This window comes from Nilaparvata lugens, chromosome 4 (genome assembly GCF_014356525.2).
Source record: "Nilaparvata lugens isolate BPH chromosome 4, ASM1435652v1, whole genome shotgun sequence".
Lineage (NCBI taxonomy): Eukaryota > Metazoa > Arthropoda > Insecta > Hemiptera > Delphacidae > Nilaparvata > Nilaparvata lugens.
This window is the reverse complement of record NC_052507.1, coordinates 62,521,207-62,544,871: the sequence shown is the minus strand read 5'-3', so window position 1 is coordinate 62,544,871 and position 23,665 is coordinate 62,521,207. Positions and strand designations below refer to the sequence as shown.

Genomic DNA, 23,665 nt, shown 5'->3' with positions numbered 1-23,665 from the left:
AATTCTATCAACGCGTTTGGCTGTAAATGCGTTACATACATAGACCTACAGACAAAAGAAAATCCGAGTTAAAACATAGACCTCAATGCGTTCGGCCAACAAGTTGATCTTCATTCTTCTTCTTCTTCTTCTTCTTCTTCTTCTTCTTCTTCTTTTCTTCTTCTTCTCCTTCTTCTTCTTTATACCAAACTACCACATTCATCATACTGATTTGGAATCTAGCTTACTAACCCAGAGTCGAAGGGAAAGGAAAAAGTGTTTTTTCCTACAAATAAGAGCAAACAAAGTATGTAATTTCTGTGACATCCAATTACAGCAGTAGGTCCACTTATTCTCGGATAGATAGTTGCACGTTTCCAAAGCGGGCTTGGAATGCACCCAAATCCCTAGTCTTCGTGTTCCATTTCAAGTTAATCCTAGATTACATAGTTACGTGATGGCCCAGCTAGAGTTATGTTAATGCCATAATTCAGCCTCATAGATCATCTTCTGTAGTGAGGTCCACGTTACAATGGCAGTGGAGAAAGATAGGAGAAGAACGTTGCCGATCCTCTGTCTTGTCAATGCCTTCTATTGATGGTAGCTGATTAATCCTATTATATTAAGCGAGCAATTTCTGTATTTTATTATGGTTATTTATGTTCAACGGATCTCATAAACGGCTCTAACGATTTTCACGAAATTTGTAACATAGTAGGTTTATGATATAAAAATTCGATTGCACTAGGTCTTATCCTTGGGAAAATTAGTTGAACGACATTAGAAGGATAATTCATCCTTGGCTGAAACAGCTGTGGATAGTAAAAAAGTGAGTGAGCGAGTATGTGAAAAATCAAAATATCGCATCCCCGAAATTCATAATATGACATAATATAGCCAGCTGTGAAATATAAACACGATCATTTTAGAGAATTGTGTTCTGTTTATTAATAAATAAAAATAACGTGCGAAGCTCGGTGGCCCGATATTGTAATATTAACTGTTCATTCTCGTTCAAAATAATCAAATATATTTTATTGAGCAAGTAATTATATTTTTCAATAAGCTCATAATGAATATTTATAGTCGAGATGAAATATTTTGTTGATCAATTGGATTGTTAAAAGACGATCTGGCAACAGAGCAAAGCGAGAAAGAGATAGCGCTATCCGCTTTGTTGAATGATAAACAAGGATACAACACCATTCCTAATCAAATACTGCCATTATAACGTGGACCTCACTCTATCAACCCAGTGACATGCAAGCATGGAAACCAGTTTGAAACTATAATCGGATGATCAGAATTTACTTGTCAATTTTCGAGTAGTTTTCAGGAAAATTGATTTCGGCAAATCTGAATGACAGGACATTGAAATTACAGAATTCCTAGACGAGATCTAGGAATGTTTTGATTATATGTTTGGATTGTGAGAATAACGGACATAACAAGTGGGAATAGCCTGTTTAGACAGGTTTTAATACAACTTGGTAAGAATTTGATGATTGGAGAGCCCCAAAAATCGGAAGTGTCATTTCCAGTTATAACATCAAGTTATTTTCATCCGTTTTTTGTGTAATCTGAAGCTGGGTCCCCAAGTGAGAACTTCTTAGATAGAAAATGTGGCTCAGGTCATAGATTTTATGTCAAATAAACAAGTGCATATGGAAGTCTTGTAACAAACACATCGATTTTTGAACATTCGATTTTTTGCGCCGTCCTGTTGTGATCCTGTGTTACCCAATTCCATTCAATCTGGTGGAAACTATTCGTAATTGAATTAATAAAATATTATAAGAAGTATTTTCAATTTAAAAATCTGGTGTGGCGCTCTCACACAACTTTCCTTGCCGTTATGAAAATTGATCACCTGACGCTAGTGTTCACGCACATCTCAAAGATCTGAGCCAGCTGGTGACAGGACAATAACGCTGGAAACATACGATGTCTGCTATCTCTTCATAGTGAATCATTTAATAGAATCAACAGTTGTCAACAGTTTGCAATTGGATAATCACATTTTCTCGCATTTCGAGCTTATTTTCAATTTTAGGTGAAAATGTTACTGAAAATAAATGAATGATTTTCATGCTCAATCTTTTCCACTTGAGATTTTTTGTTTAAATCTGAAGCCTGATAATTGAGAATCTTTGCATAGATAGGGCGGAGCTCCTGAAATTTTTACAGATAAGGGGCTCATGGCATTTGATAGAGCTTATCAATGACTATTCCAGGTATGAATTTAATCAAAATCGTTGGAGCCGTTTCCGAGAAAATCGCGAAAAACCCTGTTTTTGACAACATTTTCGCCATTTTAGCCGCCATATTGAATTGCATTTGATCGAGATTGTTCGTGTCGGATCCTTATATTGTAAGGACCTTAAGTTCCAGATTTCAAGTCATTCCATTAATTGGGAGATGAGATATCGTGTACACAGACGCTCATAAACACACATAATACAGACCAAAACCCAAAAAACACTTTTTTGAACTCAGGGGACCTTGAAACGTATAGAAATTTAGAAATTGGGGTACCTCAATTCTTTTCGGAAAGCAATACTTTCCTTACCTATGGTAATAGGGCAAGGAAAGTAAAGATGATTTTTCTGTGTTTTGAATTGTAAATTGAGTGTGTAATTGAGCAATTTTGAAGTGACACATAACCTAGCTACATCTGGGCTGTTGTATGATTTGGAATTGGAATCGTTTAGGGCGTGAGCCTGTGGTCTGTGGTACTCTCCTGTGTATTTTGGAATGATTAAATAAATAAATAAATTATAAGAACTGCAAGAAATCTTACGTTCAAAGAGCCATCTCTGTAATTTATCAATGAAAAATGAGCTTTGGAAATTCTCAGGAATGAATTGAGAGCCTAATGAAGCTCCAGCCCATTCAGCTCATGAGGTAACAGCGTTTATTGGGTGTATTGTAGGATAAAGTGCGTTAACCTGAGAACGGCCTTGACACGGCACTGTTCGTTGTACAAGGTAGGACAGTGACCGCGCACGTAGCCTATACCCAGCTGCATTGTGACAAATGCATTTCAAGGCAGCACGGACGTGACACATGTCCGTAATATTTTTGTAAAGATCATTTTCTCGTTTTGTGAAGATCATTTTCTGATGAAATTCACGTCACAAAGTCAGTGGTAATGATAAATGATATGACAACACAGTTGCGATTCTCGTTTATTTATTAAGGTGCGTACAGATATACGCGCCGCGGACATGAGCAATTCATTTTCAATCAGCTGATTATATCTGTATTTTTACAGAAACGGTAAGATACAGATATAAAAAGCTTGGCATCAGCTGATTAAAAGTGAATTGCTCATGTTCGCGGCGTGTATATTTCTACGCACCTTTAGGATAGCACAGACAATACAATGATCGGAAAAGAAAAAAATCTGGTGTGGTACACTCACACAACTTTCCTTGCTCATTGAACTATAAGCCTCATTATCAAACGAGAATAATTTAGGGGAATAACATAATGACGATTGACGGCAACATATTTGCAACTACGATCAGACTACTGTATATATGTATATACAATTGTTTTCAGAGTACATTTTCCTTTATGTAAATTGTGAAATTCGATGATTTTTTTCGAAATTCGTCAAAACAGCTGTTCTACAGATGAAATATCTTGACTATGACTGTGTTCTTTTTATAAACTGCTCTACCTACCCACGGTATATGGAAGAAGAAAAAGTAAAAACCGTGTACCAACCTACCTCATGCACGAGAAGGAGGTTACAAAGTCCATTTCTCAAGTATTGGGTGGACCCCTCATTAGTACCCCAGGAAAAAGACTCATGTCAGTTGATAGAGCTAATAAATAACTATACCGGGTATGGATTTCAAAAAATTCGTTAGAGCCGTTTTTGAGAAAATCGTGAAAAAAATGGTTTTTTAGTAACTGTCATTTTTCTCAAGAATATTACGGAGCTCCTGCAATTTTCACATAAATAAGACTCATGTCAGTTGATAGGGCTTATAAATAGCTATCCATGGTATAAATTTGAAGAAAATCGTTGGAGCCGTTTTCGAGAAAACCGTGAAAAACATGGCTATTTAGTCATTATCCGCCATTTTTCTCAAGAATATTACGGAGCTCCTGAAATTTTCCCAGAAATGAGACTCATGCCAGTTGATAGGGCTTATACATAGCTATCCATGGTATAAATTTGAAGAAAATTGTTAGAGCCATTTTCGAAAAAACGTGAAAAACATGGCTTTTTAGTCATTATCCGCCATTTTTCTCAAGAATATTACGGAGCTCCTGAAATTTTCCCTGAAATGAGACTTAGCCAGTTGATAGGGCTTATAAATAGCTATCCATGGTATAAATTTGAAGAAAATCGTTGGAGCCGTTTTCGAGAAAAACGTGAAAAACATGGTTTTTTTAGTAATTATCCGCCATTTTTCTCAAGAATATTACGGAGCTCCTGAAATTTTCCCTGAAATGAGACTTAGCCAGTTGATAGGGCTTATAAATAGCTATCCATGGTATAAATTTGAAGAAAATTGTTAGAGCCATTTTCGAAAAAACGTGAAAAACATGGTTTTTTTAGTAATTATCCGCCATTTTTTCCGCCATCTTGAATTGAATTTTATTGAATTTCTCATTGTCGGATCCTCAGGGTATAAGGACCTTAAGTTTAAAATTTCAAGTCAATTGGTTAATTAGGAATGGAGTTATCGTGTTCATAGACATACACACACACACACATACACACATACACACACACACACATACACACACACACAGACCAATACCCAAAAATCATGTTTTTGGACTCAGGGGACCTTGAAACGTATAGAAAACTTGAAATTGGGGTACTTTAATTTTTTTTGGAAAGCAATACTTTCCTTACCTATGGTAGTAGGGCAAGGAAAGTAAAAAACAGGTGTTTCCCCTAAACTTCTTCAATTTCCTGATTTAGTTTCAAATTATCAAAATATTATACTTAGGTTATGTCCATTTCAATTTCACACCAAATCATCAATCTGAAAATATTAATTAGAATAAAACAAACAATATTAAATTTGTATAGATTGATACGTAGAAACATAAAACAAACTTCAAATTCACAAAATAAAATATTAAATCACTTAAATATTTTTCTATGGGGGTACGTTAAAGATAAGGTTTATCGAACGCCTCTACCAGGTAACATTGAGGAGCTCAAACAAGAAATAACAGCAGCTATACAAACTGTTACGCCCGATATGCTACTGAGGGTGTGCAACGAGTTCGAGTATCGTATTGATATCACTCGAGTGTCTGGAGGGGGTCACATTGAACATTTTTTGTACTTGTTTTCTAGTGGGGAAAAACATATTTTAATACTCTTCATTTTGATTCACAACCCAAGTTTCTATCATGTTTCCTTGATTAAATACAGATTTTCAAAGTTGTGGTATTCTTTTTGAATCACTCTGTATAAATAATGGTGAGGTCTCCACGTTATAATGGCAGTGTTTGATTAGCAATGGAAAAGCGCTCCTCACTAATTCAATAATAAAATGGCCACTAGTCGATAACTGAGCAGCAATTAATTATTGATGTTGGTTCATTGAACTGTTCAGATGTTCGTCGACTGCACTGCACTAAAACTGCATTGGATTGCAATGCACTGAACTGCATTGTGCACCTGTTGCATTGCACTGCGTTGCATGCTATCACCATTCATGTCCTTCTAAGCTGCAGCAGTTGTACGTACTTTTAACGGTGCTCGCTTCTTGTCTTTACCGTTAGGAGCGCTGCTACCATACCTCTATACTGCAGCTGCAGAAAGGAAGCTCTTTGTCTGGTGTATCCTCATTTAATTACTGTCCAGTTTCCACCAGAGAGATGTGTCGATTTCTGTGAGTGGTGGTCTATGGCTCAAGTCACACTCACGCGACTCAGGTGGAGAAGAGACTGGACTCTAGTCGAGAGCATGTGTTTCCAAATGGTGACACTCAGACCAGTCGATTCTAGTCTCCACGACGTCACTATAAAACACATGCTCTCGACTAGAGTCGAGTCTCTTCTCGACCTGAGTCGCGTAAGTGTGAGTTGAGCATTAGAAAACTATCTCATCCTATAATCTATTCATCCAGTCTGATATTATTTATATTTATATTATACTATCAGGTAACCCGTGCTCCGCAAGGGTCCATTTTACACCTTGACGAACTGAAAACTTGACGTAATGAAATCTTGGAGAATTGGAAAAAGGCATATAACTATCCTTGGGTAATTGAGAATTTATATGCAAAATTTCTTGGTTTTACAGAGCTTCTCCATGGGTGAAGGAAGCAGGTGGAAATATTTTGTCTTGGAAATTCTGTGAAGATCCTTGAAAGCATTCTGAATTATGTCATGCGATAATTATTGGTGACTAGCAGGTGGCCTGTGCTCCGCAAGGGTCTATTTTAAAACTTGATAAACTGAAAACTCGACGTAATGAAATCTTGAAGAATTGATCTTGAGAATCTTGAGAAATAGGCCTATAACCATCGTCGGTTGATTGAGAATCTATATGCAATATTTCAAATTGATCAGTTGAGTAGTTCAGACGTGATGGTGCGTCAAACATAATTTTTCTATGCCGTCCGTGTATAAGCCAGTTCTTTCCTTTAGTATAGTATATGGTCAGGTCCACCTTATAATGGCAGTGTTTAATTAGCAATGGTATTGCTATCCTTGTCTATCATTGAACAAAGCGGATAGCACTATCTCTTTCTCGCTTTACCCTGTGGCCAGATCTTTTAACAATGTAGAATTAATAATATAAATTAACAATATATATTCAATCCTGATTATGAACATTCATTATGAAATAACCGAAAAATATAATTTCTTGCTTAATAAAACATAATTGATAATTGAAAACGAGAATGGACAGTGAATATTACATCAATAGACCTGAATCAGCTACTGTCTATAGAAGGCATTGACAAGACAGAGGATAGGCAACGTTTTTCTCCTATCTTTCTCCACTGCTATTATAAAGTGGACTTCACTATAGTAGCATGTCTAGTATTGTTGCATAACACACCTTTTTTGAAGATCCTGATTCCTTTCAATATACATTATCGAGCACAATACATATATTGAATGACTGTGTACTGTGAGTAAAACAAGACCCCGTGGTCTGCAGTGACCCCTGAAGCTTGAAAATTACTTTATCCTTAGAGATTTCTTCTGCAAAAACCACATACTCTACAGATACTGTCAAAAGTTCACGGGGAAGGTTAGGCTACTGTCAACAATCCATCATCAAAACTGACCTTGAAGACGTCACGCGATCTTTGATACATTTGTCCGCGGTGTATCAACGGAGTTTCCTCTCTGCAAGGATCTTCCATTAGGTGACCAGCATGCTACAACCGGTAGTGCTGTCATTATCACTAGTCTTCGGAAAGTGACCAGTTGCAGTTGAAAGTAGTCGTCAGTCAGTCGTGCTTGTGTCGTGAGTGCGTGTCGTATCGTCCAGCGAAGTTAGGACACGTCGTCCTCATTGGATTATTGGTGCGGATTGTATCAGCCTATAGGAGCTGTGGTATGGAGCCCACCTGAATCTCGCACGCTCTAACAGGTGAATCAATAATTTATTCAGATTTCTGTCCACTATGTTTGAACTTGACAGGTCATTGAGAGAGTGTGATAATAATATTATAGTAACCCGTGTTCGTCCCTGAATTCTCCTACAAATTTTTTCTGAGTGGATTGAATGAATAATTTTCTGACTGAATTTCGGACTATGTGTTACGATAAATAAATTTGGGAGAGGAATAGCACAAGATTATTACCTTATTTTTCCTCTTCCTATCATTTCATTAATGCACTTTTTGCATAAATGAATAAGGAATAAAGGATGGCTAATCTATAATTGACCGAGTGAAGTGAGGTCTAAGATTCAAGTCGACGGTTTGGCATTTCTCTCAATGTTTAAATGTTTGAATGCTTAAATGTTTATATGTTTAAATGTTACGCATTTACGGCGAAACGCGGTAATAGATTTTCATGAAATTTGACAGGTATGTTTCTTTTTCGATTGCGCGTCGACGTATACACAAGGTTTTTGGAAATTTTGCATTTCAAGGATAATAAAAAAAGGAAAAGGAGCCTCCTTCATACGCAAATATTAGAGTAAAAATCTGACTATAATATTATTCATAATAAATCAACTGACAAGTGATTACACAGATGTGTGGAGAAGCCAGTCTATTGCTGTATTTCCATAAGGTCTATAGTTTCAATCAGGTACTTGTGGATGAGAATACTGCGTGAGATCTACTGTTCACAGAACTACCAGTATATTAAAGGAGATAATAGGCTTATACACGTACGGGATAGGAAATCCACGAATGACTCATAAACTTGTCTGAACTTGGAATTTTGCATGTAGATTTAAATCTACCGAGGATGTTCATGTGTCGATTTTAAATTCTCAACGATCTCAGTACGTCAAGTTTTCAGTTTTTTCAAGTTTTTAATGAGACCGTTGTGGAGCACGGGTTACCTGCCACTTGTCAATGAATGCCTGTCAAACCATTCACATTTTTGTCTGAGCTTGACAGTTTATTGAGTGTTCAATGATATTGCAATCAGTGTTTGTCCCTGACTTTCAATTCATATTTTTCCGAGTAGATTGCTAATTGAGAATCAATTGACTTAACATATCATAGAATCCTGTGAATCAATAATTCATTAAGATTTCTGTCCATAATGATAGAGCTTCACAGTTCATTGAGAGTGTGCGATAATGATACTAGTAGTTCTGTGAACAGTAGACCTCACGCAGTATTCTCATCCACAAGTACCTGATTGAAACTATAGACCTTATGGAAATACAGCAATAGACTGGCTTCTCCACACATCTGTGTAATCACTTGTCAGCTGATTTATGATAAATAATACTATAGTCTAATTTTTACTCCAATATTGGAGTGTGAAGGAGGCTCCTTTTTCCTTATATATATTATTCTTGAAATGCAAAATTTCCAAAAACCTAAGGAACATACCTGTCAAATTTCATGAAAATCTATCACCGCGTTTCGCCGTAAATGCGCAACATAAAAACATTTAAACATTAAGAGAAATGCCAAACCGTCGACTTTAATCTTAGACCTCACTTCGCTCGGTCAATTATAGTAATCCGTGTTTGTCCCTGAATCTTCATTCATACTTTTCTGAGTGGATGGCCAATTGTCAATCAATTCACTCACAATTCCTGTCCACCATGTTACCTCAGACCATAAGAGAGTCACTGAGACCCATGAAAGTCCCTAAGTGCACCATGTAAATCATGATTTCATTTCTAGACATTTGGAAGGGAAGTCATAGATTGGTTCTAAACCAATATAGCCTATTAAGAAATTAAGCTCAACTTTTCCAATGTTTGAATTTTTATGCCAAGTGTTGTATAACCTGATAGAATGATTGTTTTTTGGATAAGAAAATCATGACTGATTCTTCTAAATCTGATTTCCATCACATGGAACTTGATAAATGGTGAATTCAATCATTTAATTTAATTTGGTGAAATTTCGTTCGAGTCAAATCGAGTAAGAAAACATACAAATTGACAAGAGTTATGAGCAGAGAGCAGGCCGTTTACTACAACTAACTTACTTTTGAATTATCTAAACAAGCTTCAAAATAGACCTCAATATTCCATTACAAATCATGAATTATTGTCTCTAGTTTATCTGCTGAGATCATTTTTATTATAGAATTCTCATTACACTAGGAGTTAACTATACGTTTCGTGAACTTCAAACACATTGTTGAACTTCTCGCTTTTAGACAAGTTAGCTACCTATTGAGAGACAATTTTCATTCATGAAGGGCATTGTATATCTATTTCATAGAGTTATTCGTTCTTATGGTGTAAACATAGGCATTCAGAACATTTTTCGAAAAAAAACTGAGTATATAGTCACATATTTGTCTTTATTTCCGTAAGGGCTACTCTTCAATATAAATAACAAAAAAAAAACAAGTAATTTTAAAAATAGTACTCAGATTTCTATTTTATTTATAGTCACATCGAGGTATCTCACAGGTGATTCAGTAGAAGAATTATAATGTCAAAAATTATGAATATGTCCTCATCTAATCTGCAAATATTGACGAACGATAATTTATCCATAATTTCCAACCATGATGGAAATTTCACTTGCAATTTCCTATTATATTTCTTGGCGATTTAGTAATCTATACTATAATAAAAGGAACAACTGGCTTATACACGTACGGTATTGGAAAATTATGTTTGACGCATCATCACGTCTGAACTACTGGACTGATTTATTTGAAATGTTGCATATACATTCTTAATAACCTGAGGACTCTTATAGGCCTATTTTAAATTCTTCTAGATTTCATTACGTCAAGTTTTCAGTTGAAAACGTGCGAAGCACGGGTTACCTGCTAGTAACCAATAAATTGAGAGTTCTAGCTCAAGTTTCCAATTTTTGAATTGTTAAGTGTTGTATAGCCTAATAAAATTATGTATAGTTTTATAAATTATGTTTAGTAATAAGAAATATGTATTGACGGTAGGAACTTACTTGAACTCCTTTTTTTGTCTAGCGTAACAAAGTAATGCTTTACCATAGGATTTATATCCTCTTTGCCACAATCCTAGAAGAACCAAAGTATTCATAGAAGAACTACAACATAGAAGAAATACAACATAAAAGAACTAAAGTTCCTCTCTGCTAAGACCGAAAAACATTTCATGTTGATGAGTCTTTCAACTTCTTAGTTATAATTAGCGTCCAGATTCTGGTCTTCTGAAGAAACCTGTAGCCTCAGGCCGAAGGTGTCATAGCGGATATTTACCTCCTGAAGAACATAAGAATAAGATGAAAAAAGAGAATTGAACGGGAAAAAAGGAGGATAGAGAATGAAAAAATATGAATGAAGTGGGGACGATAGAAAGGGGTTGAGTAGTGATGATTGATTGTTTTCATTTATTTATTAGATGAGGACTAGAATATAGGAGAACATAGATGGTGAATTTTCATCTACCGGTAGCTGTTCACCCTGTTACTATCACTATATATATCATCTACGTTGATGATAGGATCAATCAGACTATAGAATTATTCATAATCAATCAGCTGTCAAGTGGATTATTCATTGCATACATTACACAGATGTCTGGCCGTGTCCATTTCTATTGGTATTTTTTATGATGCGTGCCCATCAGTATCAATATTCTCACATTTGAAAAAATGTAATAGGTGATTGAAAATAAAATAAAAAATGATTCAATGAACTGAATAATGCTAAAGAAATTATAATATTCTTGATTGAAAAAAAAAAATTAAAAATAGTTGAAAATATTTTCATCACATGGAAAGATTATCACGGAACTGTATTAACATAGAGAAACAATAACATAAGTAGATATCCCATGGTATAGGGCAAATATGTTGCAACTTTCACTGTTATCTCAAGCTGATGGTCCACATAGTTCTTTCCTGTGAAGCTTTATGAAGCTGGTAGTCTCTCATATTGTGCCGTTCATGCACTCTTACCCGGTCAAAACAGTAAAAATCGACAATAATCGACAGTAATTGGCTTGAGATAACAGTAAAAGTTGCGACATAAACGCCCTATATCATGGGATATCTACTTACGCTATTGTTTCTCTATGGTAGTAATTATTATCATATGGGATAAAAATTCAAACGTGAACTGAGTTTATTAACATAAGGTCATTTTTGATCTTGAAGAAAACAAATACAGTTTTTAAAAGTAAATTATGATTCAACTGTGAATTGTGATTCAACTGAATCAACTAGAACAGGTGACATCAGATACTTGTGGATGAGAAAACTGCATGAGGTCTACTGTTCACAGAACTACTAGTAAATTATCCCACCATCCCAAATCTGATCAGTTGTTTGATTAGTCACTTTCATACCATCCAGTCATGATGAAATTGAAATGAAGATGATAATATCTTTTATTGGGCGGGGTTAAGATATTTCCATTCACAGAACTACTAGTTTTTTGTAGTTGAAGAGATTGAGTAAGAAAGTTGGAAATGAGTGAGAGAGTAAGGAGAAAAAATGAGTTTGAATTGTAATAAGAATACAATCAAAGGGAGATTGCGAACAGTAAATTTTAACTAGGAACAAATAAATACGAATAAGAAAATCCAAGAGATTTGAAGAACAGATTCTAAGAGAACTTTGAGCAGATGGATAGATAATGAAGAAATAGAATGAGGAAGCAGAAGAACAATAAAAAGGAAAGAAGAAGTCTCGAGTGTGGAAAAGAGGCTGGTTGTTGATATTTACCTGGCGAGAGCAAAGGTCAAAGAGAGCCTATGGACCTCCAAGTGTGTCGAGTCGCCTTGTCTATTAATTAAAGCCACCAATGCACTTCCTAGAGTCTGGAATGAACCCTCTGTGACCAAGTGACACCGCACGTAGCGAGTTATCATTGTGGACAAGGAAGGTTACCCAGAATGTGACACTGTTAGGAAACTCCTCTTCTCAGAAGGAGGTTGACGAATTGCTCCAGGTTGACTCTTGATCTATGATGGTCCTTGATTTTTGGCAGGTAGAAGAAATAATCTAGGGGGTACACGATCTAGGAATGATTTCAAACAGCTATGATACTATAGTGAGGTCCACGTAATAATGGCAGTGTTTGATTAGCAATGGTATTGCTATCCTTGTCTATCATTCAACAAAGCTGATAGCGCTAACTCTTTCTCGCTTGGCTCTGTTGTAAGCCGATCTCCTGGTGACAAATGATTTTGTCGGAGAAGGCTTAGTTGTTGAAATTGTGCTAGACCCTGAGATCTGCGGATTTTTATCTGATCAATAATGTGATCCTAATTCTAGTGGTTTGAGGGTCTTGGAATTAAAAACATAGATATGCGGTTGACTGACTGCTCTTATAATAATGAGAATAAAATAGAGAATATTACAAAATACATCTTTACATGGATAATCGAATAATCAATCTGTCTTTAAGAGACCAAGTATAATACGTCTTTAAGAGACCAAATATAATACGTCTTTAAGAGACCAAACATAATACGTCTTTAAGAGACCAAATATTCATGTCTTTAAGAGACCAAATTTACGGGGCACATCTGATATTGTAGTGGGGGACTTATCTAAGATCTGTCGTCCTCGAGTCCGGTGTCCAAAGGGTGATGGGTGAGGATGAAGGGTGATGGCCTCCAGGCATCGGGCTAGTGGCGTCAGATCGAAGATCGTCTTTCAGCCCCGCACGGCAATGTCAGATGTCCGATATCACCGGCCATCTCGGTCGGCGAATTCATAAGCCCTCGTTTGACAGCAAGGCATATTTACAGCACGATCCTCGAATGAGTATTCAAGAATACACACACACACACAAAAAAAAAACCTGCAACACAAGTCACAACTACTTAGTAATGCTAGAATAAATAACATACTAAAATATTGTATTCAATGAATGATTTCTCAAGAAATCATCTAATGAATACAATACATACAATTCACATTAAATATAAAATTAGAGGAATATTATAAGTTTTAATTGTAGAATTTGAAATCTATAATGAATAGGATTATGAAAAGAAATTACTAGTTAAAAGAGCGATGGGTTAAATGACTGTATCAATAAAAATAGGAATATACTCCATTTAGTATAGCTTCATTTTACATTAGTATATTGTCATACCTCTCAGATGTAAGACTACAAAATTGAGTGAAAAATTAATTAAATTAATTGAATAAAATATTTGAAAACGAAGAATTGCTAAATCGAATTTTAACAATGTAGAATTAATAATTAATCAACAAAATACTTCATCTTAATTATGAAAATTCATTATGAAATTATTGAAAAATTTAATTTCTTGCTTATTTATTATTAAGCGTATGGCAGACACTCAACAAATATATAGCTCATGAGTCTCAAATGCCTAGATATACACTGCATATTTCCAAATTCTTTGAGATGTTGTGTAGTTTTCGGTCAGGAGAACATAAGTTATTCTGACCGCCATCATTTGCTAGTCCATTTAGTGTTACCCAATGTGCACGTTACACATATTTCAGTTACGCATTTCTTACTTAATAAAATATAATTGATTATTTTAAACGAGAATGAACAGTTAATATTACATCAATAAACCTGTATCAGATACCGTCTATAGAAGGCATTGACAAGACAGAGGATCGGTAAATTGTTTTATTATTTTTCTTCACTGCCATTATAACGTGGACCTCACCATGGGATTGATTTCCAAGAGCTGTGATACTAGAGTGAGTATACTACGTCACAATGATAGGACAGCATTGTTGCCAATTTTCTTTTTCTACCGCCTTCTATATTAGAAAACTATGGTTCAAGTAATCTTAGTATATCTGATATAATTGAATAAAAAAGACTAAGGAATTGTCAAAAAATCACAGATTTATTGATACTTGATCGGTGTACCGAAATATTCTTAGTACGAAATAGTCTTAGTACGACCATTGTCAATCTCTTGTAAATCAGTTTATCAGAGATTGACAATGGTGTAATAACCGAAACCGTTCTTTCTAAGTATCAATAAATCTGTGTTTTTTTACAATTTCTTAGTCTTTTTCATTCAATATAAATAAATACCACAATATCAAATTCTCAACTACACAAGGAAAAAAATATCTGATATAATATTTAATGTAGTCCCTTGTTAATAATAATCAATTCCATCCCTTACATTTTATTCACTGAGAGAATATGTATTTCCATGATTCACTCCTTTACTATCCTAGGTGCCGATTGCACAGAAGCCGGTTAAATTTTAACCGTGATTAATCCCACGACAAGCAATCAGAGAAGCAGTCTTATCAAGAAGACCTTCTGTGATTGGTTCTCGTGAAATTAATCACGGTTAAAATTCAACCGGCTTCCGTGCAAACGGCACTCAGTAATCAATTTAGTAGAAGAATCTATTTAATTCAATTCAATTTCACATCAATTCTAGAATCTATTCAATTATAGAATCTATACAATTATAGAATCTATTCAATTATAGAATCTATACAATTCTAGAATATATATTCAATTCTAGAATCTATTCAATTCTACATCACATTTGCCGGGATAACATGAACTTGAATCACTACTGGGCCTAGAGATACAAATATTTATTTGTACCTTCAATAAATTTTAGTAATTGAGGTCAAATATTCTTGTTGTACATTTCACCATAGCATACAATCAATTCGATTCTATCTCTAATGTATTTTATATACCATAAAAACGTATCTTCTCTTGATTTTTAAACAAATGTTCATGATTGTGATGAAATATTCTCCTATAGTGAGGTCCACGTTATAATGGTAGCGGATCAACGTTGCCTTTGCCTCTGTCTTGTCAATGTCTTCTATAGACGGTAGCTGATACAGTTTATTGATGTAATATTAACTGTTCATTCTCGTTTAAAATAATCAATTATATTTTATTAAGCAAGAAATCATATTCTTCAATAATTTCAGAATGAATTTTCATAAAATTATATGAGATATTTTGTTAATTGATTATTAATTCTACATTGTTAAAAGTCGATCTGGCAACAGAGCAAAGTGAGAAAGAGATAGTGCTATCCGCTTTGTTGAATGATAAACAAGGATAGCAATACCATTGCTAATCAAACACTGCCATCATAACGTCGACTCCACTATAGTACATTATGTTTCTCCAGTTAGCATACAAACGATTTGGAGCTAGAAAACGATAGAGCTATCTGCTGTGTCCAATGACAGACAAGGATAACAAACCAATGTTGATCAGGTGCTGACTTTAAAGATAGCGCTCTCCGCTTTGTTGAATAATAGACAAGCAATATCTTTTGCAATATCAGCAATATCAATGGTTATCATACAGTGCCATTATAACGTCAACTTCACTATAGTACATTATATTTCTCCAGTTAGCATAAAAACGATTTGGAGCTAGAAAACGATAGAGCTATCTGCTGTGTCCAATGACAGACAAGGATAACAAACCAATGTTGATCAGGTGCTGACTTTAAAGCTTGAATCTCACTACAAATTCTGTAAGATTTCTCGCGATCGAAAGTGGGTCATAGATCTTTGATAGCGATCAATCAATCATCTGATAAAACAACAGACTACAACTCAATCGTTGATCATTGATTTATTTCAGTTTTATTCGGATATCGTGGGATTCTGATCCGACTGTATTCTTTGTGGCATCATTTTGCTATAGTGAGGTCCACGTTATAATGGCAGTGTTTGATTAGCAATGGTATTGCTATCCTTGTCTATCATTCAACAAAACGAATAGCGCTATCTCTTTCTCGCTTTGCTCTGTTGCCAGATCGTCTTTTTAACAATATAACTAATTAACAAAATATTTAATCTTGATTATGAAAATTCATTATGAAATCAATGAAATATTTATTTGTGCAACTAGTGCGTAAAGTGACAGTTTGCTGCACCGAAAGAAACGTTTACGCACGAGCCGTAGGCGAGGGCGGAATGGTTTCTTGAGTGCAGCAGAGGAACTTTGTGCACGTATTTCACATTAAATTTTTCCTACAGTTACCATTGAATATGAAAAGTGGTTGATTATGGGTTAAATGATGGCTGAAATCCATCAAATGTTTGTCTGTATAATTTTGATATTAAAAACAACTTCAATTTATTTTAAACTTGATAATCCAATTGAAAATTAATAATCGTACCTAAGTTCGTTTCATCCAGCTAAAAAGTACTAAAAACAGGATTCAGAAATTTAGACTTATGACTCAAATTATCGAAAAATGCTCAAAGTAAACGGAATTTTTTCCAAAAATAACATAGACAACAGAGAATATTTATTGTGTTGCCATGTTGCAAATCTGGAGTACGCAAAGTAATACTTTGCACACTAGTGCGGAAAAGTGATTCTTTGCGTTCTGTAATCAGTGCAGGAATCGTCACTTTTCAAAGTAACTGTAGGAAAAATATAATTTCTTGCTTTATAATATATAATTGATTATTTAAACTAGAATGAACAGAGTTAATATTACATCAATAAACCTGTATCAGCTACCGTCTATAGAAGGCATTGACAAGACAGAGGATCGGCAACGTTGTTCTCCTATCTTTCACCACTGCCATTATAACGTGGACCGCATTGTAGATGATCGATTTTTAGTAAACTGGAAGATCCAAGATATCCCCAAGATCTTATAGTGAGGTCCACGTTATAATGGCAGTATTTGATTAACATTGGTGTTGTTATCCTTGTCTATCATTCGACAAAACAGATAGCCCTATCCTTTTCCAGCTCCAGAACTTTGCCAGATCGTATTTCAATGATGTAGAAATATTATAAACTAGCAGGAAACCCGTGCTCCACTGGGGTCTCTTTAAAAACCAGACAAACTGAAAACTTGATGTAATGAAATCTTGAAAAATTGAGAATAGGCCTATAACCATCCTCGGTTAATCAAGAATCTATATGCAAAATTTCAAGTTAACCAGTCCAGTTGTTCAGACGTGATGATGCGTCTAATTTTCCTATCCCGTAAGTGTTAAGCCAGCTCTTTCCTTTATTGACCGAGCGAAGTGTGGTCTAAGATTCAAGTCGACGGTTTGGAATTTCTCTTAATGTTTAAATGTTTATATGTTTCTATGTTGCACATTCACGGCGAAACGCGATAATAGATTTTCATAGAAAGGTATGTTCCTTTTTTAATTGCGCGTCGACGTATATTCAAGGTTTTTGGAAATATTGCATTTCAATGATAATATAGAAGGAAAAAGGAGCCTCCTTCATACGCCAATATTGGAGTAAAAATCAGACTATAGAATTATTCATCATAAATCAGCTGACAAGTGATTACACAGATGTGTGGAGAAGCCAGTCTATTGCTGTATTCCATAAGGTCTATAGTTTCAATCAGGTAGGTACTTGTGGATGAGAATACTACGGGAGGTCTACTGTTCACAGAACTACTAGTTATAGTATAGATTAACAACATATTCAATGTCAATAATAGAAATTCATTATTCAATCATTAACAAATATTTTTCTTAACAAATAAAACATAATTGATTAGTGTTAACAAGAATGAACAGATAATATTACATCAGATATACCGGTATCAGCTGTCCTCTATGTTAGAAGGCAGTGGCAAGGCAGAGAATCGGTAACACTCCCATCTTCCTCCACTGCCATTATAATCTGGAATCCATGTCTTTGGCGAGCCGGGTTTACCTAGTTTCTTCTTATTTTGTTTCGATTTCTGATCACGACGCCGACCAACATCGCATTTCATCCCATCGAAAATTATTGCTCTACTCTTGTTCTGATGGAAACTTTCAAATACTTCCATGTGCTTCTCCGCCTTTTCTCCCATTACCTTCACGATTCCAATAATAACAATCACACTTTCCGCGCATGCGGAGATGTAAGCTCGGTAATAACGGTTGCAGTGCGCTTCTGATGCATTCTCTCTGCATTTATTTTGAATTATCCATTTTCGGGAAAAAGGTCTTCAGGGTCCCAAATTTCTGGGTTTGAAATTGGATGGTAGGGCTCGAAGAACCACAACAAACCACTCATTCGAGAGAACAAGTTTTTGTTTTTGGAATTGAATGGTCTTGTTCTGAGCGCACGTAGCTTTATCCCGAATCATTCAGTGTCGAGAACAAAACTTCGGGTTTGGAATTTAGATGAACTTTGATCATCTCCTGATTGCACTGAGAGTGTTATGTGAGTTTATGGCCAAATTATTACCGATTTCGTTGTAATAATAATAATATCGTGTGACCTGGCTGGCTCAGGTCCGGTGTCAGAGTTTTCAGGTCGCAACTGATCAATTTTAGGGCCACTGACATGACCTAACGACTGCTTTTTAGGCAGCCGGGACCGACGGCTTAACGTGTCAATCCGAAACACGGGAGCGGCCCGAGATAAATATCTTGCCCGGGCCGGGATTTGAACCCGGGCATCTGAATCATAAATCCAGCATCTGATCCACTCGACTACGGCCACTCCAGATTTTGTTGTTCAATTTTGGAACTGTGGAATGTTTCTGTAAGTTTGCTACTGTTGTACAGTGAACATCATAATGCCAGATATCTAATCAGAGCAGTCTTATTTTCTATAGTGAGATCCACGTTGTATTGGCAGTGGAGAAAGATAAGAGAAAGTCGTTGCCGATCCTCTGTCTTGTCAATGCCTTCTATTATAGACGGTATCTGATACAGGTTTATTGATGTAATATTAACGGTTCATTCTCCTTTGAAATAAACAATAATATTTTATTAAGCAAGAAAATATATTTTCAATAATTTCATAATTAAGATGGAATATTTTGTTAATTATTTATCAATTCTACATTGTTAGGAGACGATCTGGCAACAGAGCAGAGCGAGAAAGAGATGGCGCAATTTGCCTGGTTGAATGATAGACAAGGATAGCAATACCATTGCTAATCAAACACTCCCATTATAAGGTGGACTTCACTATAATCATTTGTATAGAATGCCACCAGGAAGAATGCCACTTGATTTTCAAAACTATAGGAAACTAAGGAAAAAGATATATAGGAAGGTCTTGAAAAAGATGGGTGCCAGAACAGGTTGATTGTCAAACCTAATCCTTGAAGTGAAGATGATGATGAATCTGTAATCATGAATTTGAGAGAGTTAGGGTTTTTTTCAAGAATTGGAATGTATCAATTCATCTATATATATATATATATATATATATTATATATATATATATATATAAAAGCGGAATGGCACTCACTCACTGACTGACTGACTGACTCACTCACTCACTCACTCACTTACTCGAAGAACTAAAAATATACCGGACCAAAAACGTTCAAATTTGGTAGGTATGTTCAGTTGGCCCTTTAGAGGCGCACTAAGAAATCTTTTGGCAATATTTTAACTCCAAGGGTGGTTTTTAAGGGTTTAAAGTTCGTCTTTTAGCATGTATATTCTTCTTCTTATTCTCTTAATTATAATTGAGAAATGTCCATACCATATGTTAATATAGAACTATAATCTAGAGATAGAGAGAGTACCTCTTCGAAACAGTTGTTAACTGGTACCTGAATTAATAGTTTTGTCAGGTTGGCGTTAAGTTGAGTTGACTTTGTCAGGTTGGCACCAAATTGAAGATTGAATTGCATTTATCGCGGTAAAATTGATCGGGTACTGCTACTTCAATCAAAGCTATTCCTGGGAATATTATATTACTAGCCGTCCAGCTCGCTTCGCTCGTCATATCCGTTTAGCCAGACGTTTAGTCTGGACCCCCGACTGGATCGTCCCAACATATTATGATAAAAATGCTCAAATGAAAAATGCAGGCGAGCGAAGCGAGCCCGCTGATCTCATTCTTGGACAATCGAGACGGGGGTACAGGGACGGATATGGCGAGCGAAGCGAGCCTGACGGCTAGTGATAATATAAAGTTTGAGCCCGGCTTATCAATACCACCATGGAATAAAACTGTCTTAAGTTTTCTTAAAGATTCCATATTTTCTTAATCGTATAAGTATTATCTGGTACTACTCATAGAAAAAACATTCCACCATGTACTAATCATAACACAAACATCCACTCAGAGTGTACCTGTTTCGAATTCACCGTGTTGAAGAAGTTGTAAGTCACCCGACAAAGGTCAGTTTCAAGAGAGTATACTCTACTGCATTCATTTAACGTGCAATGACTTGTAGCCGTGAAAAGGGTGAACTTATGGAATGTGTGGACAATATTTCGGCATTAATATGCCCGGCTGTCACAGGAAACCAGAGCGAGAGAGTAAGAGAAAGAACTGAGAGAGAGAAATATCATTCAGAAATAACAGAGAGAGAACAGAGAAAGAAAAGAGAGGACGATCAGTCACTGGACTCCCGACAGTAAGTCGAATTGTGAATGATAGCTTTGCGTTCTTGTGTAGCGAGCGGTCGTCTCGTAAGATAAATACGCGCGGTCGTTTTGCGCGCTTAATTCATGCATAAATTCAGAGCTGCACACACGCGAAATAAAACAGAGTAGAGTGTGGCCGAGGTAACGGTACACTCGTGATATTACAATAATTCGTTTCACTCCTGCATTATATTGCTTAGTTTAGCACGCTTCCTCAGGAGATGTTCTCTCTCGCTTGCACCCACATAATTATATACATACGTCGTATACATGTATCTCGAATACATGACATTCGTCGATTAATGTTCGAGCAATTATGCGCTCATTATAAATTTCGGCTTTCGATTAGATGATTGTTCGATCCGGTGGTGGTCAGGAAAACGGAGAGTGTAAATTGGGACTCACGTTATAAAGTCGACACCTGCCTAACTTTGGTGTTGCTATCGAATGTTGTTGTTATCCTTGTCTGTCATTGGACAAGTCTGATTGGTGTTGCTTTCTGATGGTTTTGTTATCCTTGTCTGTTATTGGACAAAACTAATTGTTGTTGCTATCCTTGTCTGTCATTGGACAAACCAGATAGCTTTATCCTTTCCAACCTCTGCACCGTTTCCAGATTGTTTCTAGACCGTGTGAAAATTTGATGTATTGCAAAAATTCTATCTGGATTATGAAATTGTCAAAAACCACACATTTATTGACACTTAGAAAGACCGGTTTCAGTTATTACACCAATGTCAATCTCTGATATCAGTTTATCAGAGGATAAGGAAAGGATCTTTCCAACCTCTGCACCGTTTCCAGATTGTTTCTAGACCGTGTGAAAATTTGATGAATTGCAAAAATTCTATCTAGATTATGAAGTTGTCAAAAACCACACATTTATTTATACTTGGAAATAAATTTGGTTATTACACCATTGTCAATCTCTGATATCAGTTTATCAGAGATTGACAATGGTGTAATAACCGAAACCGGTCTTTCAAGTATTAAAAAATGTGTGGTTTTTGACAATTTCTTAGTCTTTTTCATTCAATATGAATAATTACGACAATATCAGCTTCTCAACCACACAAAAAGATGAAAGATGAAAATTCATTATTTTATCATTACAAAATATAATTCCCTGAGAAATGAAATACAATTTAATCGAAAACTAACATGATATAGTTTGCACAACCTCTTATTTTGTTCATGATAACTATGCGATCATGGACCTATTTATCTAAAGGTGCGTACAGACGTGAGCGTCACAAACACACACATTTCACTCTTTATAAGCTGATCATTATTATTATTAGCGTATGGCTTTGAATGGTGGAGAGTTTGACAATCAGCTGATTTCTTAGGGATTTAACAATCAGCTGATCATTATAATCTGTACATAACTGTCTCTGTATATATACATATATAATCAGCTGATGAGAAGGGAAATGCGCTCAAGTCTGTACGCAGCTTGAGAAGGTTTTTGGATCACCAGGTGTCCATTAACAGAACACATTCATTTAATAACGTGTATTTTCATTTCGGTTTCTTCTTTAAATAGATTTATAGAGAAAAGTTCTTTGCTGAGCACGAATGTAAAATTTGTCTTGAGTGACTTATAAATCACATTTAACTCTCAACCGGAGAAATTCGGAATACGTTGAACTTGATATTAACAGTCTTCCCCGAAACGTGAGCAAGTCATTAAACCTAAAAGAAATACCTGGATTTTTAAGGAAGAGTAATTTTTTACACCTGTTATACCAGTATGGAACCGACCCAATGATTGGTTGATATCCACTATTATAATCAATCAAATTATATCGAATAAAGATTGAAACCAGTTTTTTGGTGAACACTGTGACTGTAGTGAGGTATACGTTAATATGGCAGTGTTTGATCAATTTTGGGATTTCTATCCTTGTCTATCAATTGACATAGCAGCTAGAGCTATCATTTTCAAGCTCCACAACGTTGCCAGATCGTCTTTAAACAATGTAGTCTTCTTCTTCTTTCAAGGATTAGGCGTACACACCTGTTCCGGTTTCATAGGATATAACTATTTATTCTACCATCTTTTCAGAGGTCTGCCAATATCCCTTCTACCGTAGGGTTTATATTTCATGACAGCCTTTGGTATCCTAGTATCTGGCATTAACAATAACAATGTAATTCAGTAACAATGTAGTATTAGGATTATTTAACAATTTTTTTTCATTCTGGACTTAACATCCACCTAAGTGGTTCATTTGTGCTTTGGGAGTTATCACACAAGGGCCCGGTTACACAGAAGCCGGTGCTTTGAATGGTATTGATCAATAATGTGAATAACTTCCAAACGGTTTGAGATATCGATGAGCGGTTTTCGCCATTGTTTTTTTCTTGAAATTCCGTATGGAAATCATGTATCACATGACCACTTTCCTATTTAAAAAAATAAAGTTGCATTCAATATTGCGGACCAGATTTTTAAAGTCATAATAAAGTAGTATTTTCAAATTGAGTAGGATCCCCAATCACACTCACCGTCAAATTACCTTTTCCTCCACCTACTGTAAAAAGTACTTACTTTACTCCCTGAAACATGATACTAAAGTGTCACTTTTTCGCTCTCGGTACTAAAAAACAGAAAAACTCCCTAGGGAGTAAAAGTGACTCCATTTAAATAACATGGGAAGCATCTCTATTTTGAAAACGTACATTTGGAATAGGTCAGAAGGTCTAAGCTCAGATGAGAAAGCATATAGAGGTGTCTGTCATTGAGTCAACTGAATTCAATACCACAACCAGAAATT

General features: G+C 35.6%; 1 protein-coding gene across 3 annotated transcripts in view; it reads left to right on the top strand.

Moving 5' to 3' along the window:
- Nucleotides 1–23,665, top strand: part of LOC111045189 (serine proteinase stubble) — a 312,932-nt gene that overhangs the window by 133,324 nt on the left and 155,943 nt on the right. The window contains exon 1 of one of the 3 annotated variants that reach the window (XM_039426137.1): nucleotides 7,341–7,570. The exons of 1 other annotated variant lie outside the window; for it this stretch is intronic. The gene's annotated coding sequence lies outside the window, so the exon portion shown is untranslated. Of the gene's footprint in view, nucleotides 1–7,340; nucleotides 7,571–23,665 lie in introns of those variants that run through there. One more of the 3 variants, XM_039426135.1, reaches the window with a different exon arrangement.